Here is a 6,395-nt window from a genome sequence, read left to right as displayed (position 1 = left end):
CAAGTTTAAAGATATACTTGTTTTTGTTCTACTCTTAAACTGAATAGTACATCCATAGGCCTTTAGCATATTAGTCCAGCTTCTAGTTTATTTTTAACTGGATAAAAATGTTTGTTGTGTTATATGTAATGATGCACCACACCATCTGCACTCTGCTTTTCAAAATCCTAGATCCACCCATGTAGCCATCCAGCAGTATCATGCCACCACCCTGGAAGAGTTTCTGACTAAGGTGAATAAGAAGGCTACAAAATATCCTTTCGTAAGGGATATGTATGTAGTTGTAGGAAAAAGGATGCCCAGATACGTGGGGCTTTGTTAGATCAGAGAAAGTCTTGTGCTGTTGTGTTTTTGTCCTCTTGAGGATTTGGTTTTGCACTATACAATTAAAGTTTCAGAACTCAAAATCACATGCCAACCCCATCTCCATTTTAAAAATTTGCTCCCACCCCTAATCTTTAGAGAAATTGTATAATTAGACATGTAGAGTTCTGTTTTTTTCAGAAAGTGAAGAAATAAAATTATTTTAAATCTCAATTATGTGTTTTAAGCTATTTCATTAAATGGCTTCCATACAGTGCTAGTGGCCTGACTATTCCAAAGATAATTTTATTCACCATAAACTCTATTTAGAGTAATTAGATCTTGGATCACTGTGGTGTTGCTTTTAGCCTTTTCAGGAACCATGTTTCTTGAGTGCATGTCCATAATTTCTGCCTCACTACTCTTAAAATTAGTATTTATTACATCAAACAAAATTAACTTAAATATTATTAAATATAGGTGATAATTTTGGCAAAAAAATGTATATTGTCTAATAAGTCAGTGATTTATCCTGTTATTTCAGTGCATATGCTACGAATAAGGCCACAAATTCTTTCAATTATGTTTTGCATATCCTATCGTGGTAGACTGTTTGTTTTTTTTTTTTCCCAATAATAACAACAGTTGAACTTATTTTAATAAAACACTATTGAGAAGGATATAAACAAGCTGGTTAGCATTTCTTGGCTTCATATTTGATTTGACATGGAAGAGCTTTCTTCAAGACAGTCTACCATTATTTCTGTTTTGCTGCCCTTTGACTTTTTTTTTTTTCCAAATATGCCTTTCTGTGCCCAAGCAGTTGAGGGAATAAATTCTAAAAGTTCTGTAATATTTGCTTTCTGCTACATTTACTGACAAATTCAAAAAGGTAGGCAGTAAAGGGACTGAAAATTCAAATAATCAAATTGCATCAGTTTATTCATTTTAGCATAGTTTATTCTATTTTAATGAAATAACTGAAGTTGTAAATATAGTTCTTCATTAGAAATGTTTAATATTCTGTTCTGTTATTTAAATATTTTTTTTCCCCATTTTCAGCTGATAGGCTGTTTGTCAAACAATATTGTGTCCTGAATTTTTCCTTGTTGGTTCATAGGTCTGTATCTTCTGTCTTGTGGAACAATGACCCTGGAATTCGATCTGCTGGAATAAGACAATGACCTCTACTACCAGATGAAAGAAAAGGGTGAGCAGCTTCCTTACGGCTGATACCATGTAATTCACTATTAGCAAACAGTATGAAATGGAGGCTAATCCTATTCTTTTTTAATACATAGTGAAGTCTGTTCTAGATATTTCTCCTGCTCAAGGCAGGCTTATTGTTTCTCTTGCTTCTGTACCTGAAAACAAAAATGGATGGCTGTATAGAAAACATTAGAAATTTGGTAAATAAGAACACACAAACCATGCTGGATCAGATCATTTGACCACTTCTGCCTCAAACTGTGGCCAAAACTAAATGCTTCAGAGGGGAGAGGTGTTTAAAAAGTCCTATAAGGCACAACAAGTCCCTTGGGGTAGTTTCTTTGTAACCTCAGATAATTAATGGTAGGGTAATACTCTGAAGCAGAAGAATTTATAGACCTTACACATGTCTGTCTTTGCTTATGTAGTTACAGATAACATTGGCAGATATATCGGTACAGTACATTTTACTGTTCTTTTTTCCCCCCTTTTTTCCTAGGCTGTCTGTTATGTCTTATGTGAATGAAACCAACGAATTACTTATATTGTGTGTTAAATAGCAGTGGGTGTCCCCTCTGCTCTTTTATTATGAGAAGGAAGTAAGCTCATGCCTCTTTCAGCTCGCCTCTTCTACAGCTACTTGCTGTACTACAGGGCCCTTTTTTATTTGTACAGGGAAGTCCTTCTATACCTCTAACCATTATTTTGCCATCCTCTATCTCTGTTACAGCCTTTTTTGATATGGTTATATTTCATGACCAGAACTGAACAATGGATTCCTGGTGAAGTAGTACAATCAATTTATATCAAAGTCACTTTTAACATATTATCTTTTTTTAGTAATAAAAACTAACATCATCTGTTTTTTATCATCACTACATACTGATCAGATGCATGTTTTAGTTGTCCTTAGTGATGCCTCAGTGTTTCCTGAGTGGCTTCAGCTAGTTTAGAAATCACTTATGTGGCTCCTTAATTCAAATTTTTTCTCTTGAGTTTGCATTTCCTTCCCGTTGTCTACAGTAAACTTCTTACGTCTCTGTCTCACCTCACAGCCTTAACTTCCCCTACTGTAGCAAAAATCAGAAATAGACTCTTGAGAAGGGAGGGACCCTGAAAGAGTATCTTTTCATTCCTCCCCAGTCACTGGTGGGAGAAAGGTGTTGGAATCCTTCACCTTGATAGAACAGTCTGCAAATCTGCCCCAAATTCTGTATGGATATCCAAACATGGAGGGCCTCTTCTGTGAAGATATGATATAAAGGGTGGGGACATTCAGATCTATATTGGGATCCCTAAGTCAAGAAAATGACAGTGAAAAACTGTTTCAAATATTTTGTCCGTCGTCTTTCCATTTTAATTATCACTGTACTGTTCACATCTTTTTCTGGGCATTGAAGGAATGAATGTATGAATTTACATCAATCTGAGCAAGGTATTCACCTTGTTGTTAGCCTCTTTACCTGTTTAAGATGGTTCATTTATTCCTTTCTTTTTGTTCTTTATCTTTGAACTAATTTCTAGCCAAGAGCAGAAGTTCAAATCTCTCTGTCACAACATGGTTTCCTTAACAACCTTCTATGAGGGACCTCTTGAACTTTAACAAATGTATTAAACTTTTACTTGTTTTGCTTTTTCCATTTATTTGACTTGTCCAATGATTCTATTAGATCAGAGAGGACAGTTTCATTTTAGAACTGGGCTGGTTTGTCCTTCTTATATCACAATTAGGGAAGACCTGCAAGCAGCCTGTACCAGTGGGGAAAATGGAAGAGTTGCTTTCAATACAATTTTCACTCTTTGTAAATGAAGACACCTCTGTGGTTCCCCAAATGCAAGCTATTAAACAAGATAGCGCAAGAGGAACCTGAAGATGTGATGAGACCCTGAGTAAGGTGCATCCTTTCAGTACTTAAAAGTGAACATATTTGGTGGGTTTTTAAATTTATTACTGGTACTATGATGAATAGTGACTATCACAAGATTATTTTGTCCTTACCAAGTACTTCAGTACAGTGACAAAATAATTCTATTGTACTTTTACCCTGTAAGAGTATTTATACTTTCTTTTCCTGCCTCTCCCTGTTTTGTAACTTACGTAGTGGAGAAAGGTAGTAATATTTTGGAATGTAAAAGAAATAGATCGTTCATAGAGATGGAATGACAGTTAACTGATACCATAAAAAAGCTTTAAGCTAAATATACTCCTTTTGGTAAAGATAAGGGACAGTGGGATTTAAATATTCAAACCAAGACAAAAATATAGCAAGAGCTTTGAAATGTTCTCCATTTCATTTGATTCCATAATACCAAGAAATAAAAGTGTATAATAACACTGATGCAGTAATTGTCACTTAATAAGTTCAGGTTAGAAGCCTCATAAGGAAATGAAAAACATCTTGTTGATCTAATTCCCAAGAAAATTAATGAAAATTGGCTTATGAAGCCCTAAGTTAGATACTTTACAGTTTCATTATTTTTTTCCATTTTATGTTTTATTGGATTTTCTTACAGTGGTAGTATAAAATGTAAACTGCTTATTGAATCTTGTTGTATTATAAATAGAAGGAAAGCATAAGAACAAATTAAAGGATTTTTGAACAGAGATTAATTTTTATAGGCCCAAATAAAAATAATTTAATCATATTTCCACATATTAACCACAACAGATGGTAAATGTTGTCCTTTGCATATTACTAAAGCGACCTTGGGTTAGTTGGGGGGCATGTTATTTGTTTGATTTGTTTTTGTATGTATGCAAAATCTTTTTCTACACCAGACCACTATGGAAAGATTATTTTTTTTAAAACAATTTAATCTTAGACATTGAGCGTAAAGGCATTTTTTGCAGTGTTCAGAAGAAAACGTATAATCAGTGTAAAATTTGACCTAATTTGCTTTCATGCCATAGAAGTCTGTTCAGCAGTCCTTCTTCTTTGTACAGTTCTCCCATCAATAGTAGTGGAAGGTATGCAACAATTGGAAGGAGACTAAAACTCCAGAAAAATATGCACATCTTTGTGTGAAATACATTTGTATTAATCTTCAGTTCAAAGATGGGCAAAATGGTGTATCTGGCAGGTGGATTTCCATTTCCCAGCAGCCCCTACCTGCTTTGTTCTGGATGGTTTCCATGGAGACCCCAGGAGCGGCAGAGCCTTGACAGCATGGGGCCAGGGTCTCCTGGAGCCCACCTCTCCTGGGGTTTTCATGGAAACCAGTCAGAGCAATGCAGGCAAGGGCTTCTGGGAAATGGAGCCTGTCGTGGGCCTGATCTAGCCCATTGGTCTGACTTTGCCCACTCTGGTATAGTGCCAGAGCTGACAGACACTTTTTGCAGCCATATCAAAAGAATTAAATAGTAAAACTTCATCTAGTAAAATAATGTTATTTGTTGGTGCTGCAAACCTTTTGCAGAATATGGGTATGTTCTACATCCCGAAGAGATTAGTCTAAGTTCAGGCAAATGCAAGGCATTAATGTTACAGTATTTCTGAGAGAGCAAGTTACAGGGCTACTAATGATGAACAATTTCATAATTAGCTGGATTTATTTGCAAAAGGGCAAAAACTGCATTCATCAGCTAAGGTCGGGAATGCCTCAGGTATGGTTACCAGCATTTTAGAAGGCAGAGAAATCTGAAGAGAAGAAAGAAGAAATAAGGGAAGAAGCTGGGAAAAGTATAGGAATTTGAGTATGGTGAAAGAAATGAGAGCAGAAATGTAAGTGGAAGAAAGATTTTTCTAGAGCATTATATGTGAAGACAAGAAGCGTCAATTTGCTGCACCAAGAGATGGAAAGGATTGTGACATTTCAAAAAGAGCTGGTGGGTGAACTGGAAATGGCATTAAGTACATTGGAATTATATAGATAGGAAAATTGAGAGGTGGTGAGCACTGATTTTTGAAATTCTCAAGAATGAGAGATAATCTAGTGTGGCAAGTTGGAACAATAGTGAAAATGAAGAGGAAGAAATAATGGGAATTATGAGGACTGGTTATGTGAAGAGGCCAGTGAATATCGACTTTGGAGTTCGCAAACATGGTTAATGAAACTAGGAAGGTAAAAAGCAAAGATCAGTTCTAATCTGAGAGCTCTGAAGTTTGAGATGGTAGTATGTCACCACAGAATTTCCATTGAGTAGCTGGGAATGAGAAACTGAACTGATGTAGAGGGCCATTAAACTACATTGAAGCGCAGTAAAACAGAAAGATTTCTTCTTTCAAAAAATTATTATGTATTTTAAGTTTCTAATCTTTATAAGCATTTTCTAAGATCTTTAGATAAATGATAAGTTATAGTAGTGTATTTTGCAATTGGTGGGCGCATCCAGGTAAGCGCACATGTGCCTCTTGCAGCATTCCAAACCAGTTTGAGATGCTGCCAGAGGCACACTGTGAATGAAAAATTGTTTTCCACACTGCGTATTTGTAGCACGGGCTCAGATATGATACCTGAATATCCCGGTATAAAAGATTACCTTTGTGGGGGGAGGGAAGGGTGGGCAGGTTACCTGAGGTAACTGGGAAGCTGGTCCTCTGGAGAGAGGCTCTGGTTTCTGGGTGGTGGCACACATGGCAGTAGTGCCACACACAGGCCAGCTGTGCAACCACAGCCTACGGGCAGCTGGCTCAGATGTGAAGATCCCACTGCTGTGCCCATGCAGTCCCCATCTAGGTCTGGCAGGCACACAGCCTTGGGGCCATATGTTGTTGCAGGTAGCAGCAGGTCATATCCAGGCAGCGGCCCCCACTGCCAGACTGCTGCAGTGGGTAGAGGGTGCAGGGAATTCTCAGTTAAGGCTGCTTCAGCAGTCCAGCTGGCACAAGGGGTAGTGTACCTTTGTCACGGCAGCTTTTCATATTGCTGGGGCTAGCACAGAT

General features: G+C 37.1%; 1 protein-coding gene across 8 annotated transcripts in view; it reads left to right on the top strand.

The window, feature by feature from the left end:
• The first annotated feature begins 789 nt into the window (after positions 1-789).
• The window catches only part of PKNOX1 (PBX/knotted 1 homeobox 1), a 50,419-nt gene continuing 44,813 nt past the window's right edge, over positions 790-6,395 (top strand). For 2 of the 8 annotated variants that reach the window (XM_019524406.1, XM_019524405.1), the window contains exon 1: positions 800-1,513. The gene's annotated coding sequence lies outside the window, so the exon portion shown is untranslated. Of the gene's footprint in view, positions 1,514-3,243; positions 3,444-6,395 lie in introns of all 8 variants that reach the window. The other 6 variants (XM_019524404.1, XM_019524402.1, XM_019524403.1 and 3 more) reach the window with 6 other exon arrangements.

The sequence above is a fragment of the Gavialis gangeticus genome, unplaced genomic scaffold, assembly GCF_001723915.1.
Source record: "Gavialis gangeticus isolate Ggan-Ray unplaced genomic scaffold, GavGan_comp1, whole genome shotgun sequence".
Taxonomy (NCBI): Eukaryota; Metazoa; Chordata; order Crocodylia; family Gavialidae; genus Gavialis; species Gavialis gangeticus.
This window is presented reverse-complemented; position numbering and strand designations above follow the sequence as displayed.